The sequence below is a fragment of the Salvia hispanica genome, chromosome 4, assembly GCF_023119035.1.
Source record: "Salvia hispanica cultivar TCC Black 2014 chromosome 4, UniMelb_Shisp_WGS_1.0, whole genome shotgun sequence".
NCBI classification, from domain to species: domain Eukaryota; kingdom Viridiplantae; phylum Streptophyta; class Magnoliopsida; order Lamiales; family Lamiaceae; genus Salvia; species Salvia hispanica.
This window is the reverse complement of record NC_062968.1, coordinates 44,268,726-44,270,393: the sequence shown is the minus strand read 5'-3', so window position 1 is coordinate 44,270,393 and position 1,668 is coordinate 44,268,726.

Genomic DNA, 1,668 nt, shown 5'->3' with positions numbered 1-1,668 from the left:
GTACAAAATTGGGTTGCCTCCCAACAAGCGCCTTTGTTTTAAGTCTTTGGCTCAACTTGAAGTGGCCCACTAAGTGGGCGGATCAACTACTCTCGTGTTGAAAAATGGAAGTTGAATCATTTTGGTCCCAACCTTCTTCCACCACCTATACTTCCCCTTGGCAGTCCTGATCACTTAGATCTCGGGGTCTTCCTTGGGTGGATTCTTCTTCTTTTTCTACTTGTTCTTCTCCTTTTTCTGCAAAACAGGATTAGGGAGATTAGGTTCGTTCTTTTTAGGAGAACTAGTTACCTTATTGACAATGAAGATTTTAGAGGTAGAAGGATCATCCACTTTAAATGGATCATGAGGCTTAGTTAAATCGGTCATCATGACTGCCATGTATTCTTGTTCCATCTTGGCTCATTTTGCCTCCTCATACTTGAGCATCTCACTTTCAATCTTGTCGGTTGGACGACTATAGTTGTCACTTATGGTGATCTCGCATCGACCTACATCAATTAAAGCTTTGCAAGTGACTAGAAAATCTCTGTCTGGGATTAGAGGGACTTTTTTATCTACCTTCATATGAAGAACAATAAAGTCGGCAGGGAAAATGAAATCATCTACCTTCACCAAGATATCCTCAATCATGCCCACTGTTTTGATGGCCAAGTTATCGGCCAACCTTAGGCTTACATCTGTGGTTTTGAGAGGCCCGATGTTGAGCTTCTCATAGTATTTCAGTGGCATGAGATTGATGCTAGCCCCTAGATCACAAAGGGCTTTGTCAACCTTCCATTCTCCAATTCTACACCTAATGATGAACTGGCCCAGATCTCTTTGTTTCACTACTCTTTCTCTTTGGATGATCTCGCTGCAATGGAGTGGTAACTTGAGGCCGACCTTTGTTGGTTTCTTTTTCCTCATCACTGCCTCCGTAGTTAACTTTGCATACTTGGGTATTTTCTGAAACGATTCCACAAGAGGGATGTTAGTATGGACCTTACAAACATGTTGAGGAAATGCTTGAACTGTTCTTCAAGATTGAACTTCTTCTCTGGCTGGAAGGGGAGTACAATCCCGTTGTGCCGCACGAGCTCCTGTTTCGTGGATGATTCTGCCTTCTCAGTGGCGGCTCGCCGCGGATTGTGCGGCAGTCTGCCGGCGGTCGGGCTGACTGCATTATGTGGTCCAGCGGCGGTCTGTTGCGGTGGGTGCGGTGGTCCGCCAGGCGTGGGGCAGATTGCAGATTTTTGTTTTGCTACCCACTTCTTGTTGATATCATCCACTCGTGCTGCTGCTTTTGCCTTGTCCTCGTCTAGTTTCTTTTGGACCTGCTCCAATTGAGTATTGATGTTAGAGACGGCAGTTGAAAGTGTACTTATCCCTTGCTCGAGGTTGTTCAATCTCGCCTCAACAACTCCGATCTTGGTGTCATTGATCTTCATATCTTGTGCGATCACCTCCAAGATCTTCATGATCCCTTGGTCATACTTCTCCTCCTTATTGGCGGGTTCAACTACTCCTCCTTCACTAACATTAAATCCCTCAGGGGTTTGCAATAAATTATTATTAGAACACGAAGGGTTAGGATGATGACCGTTCTCACTATAATTATTGAAATTACCGCCTCCCTGGTTAGGGCGATAATTGTTGTTGTATGATCTGTTGGGATCACTTCCTTGC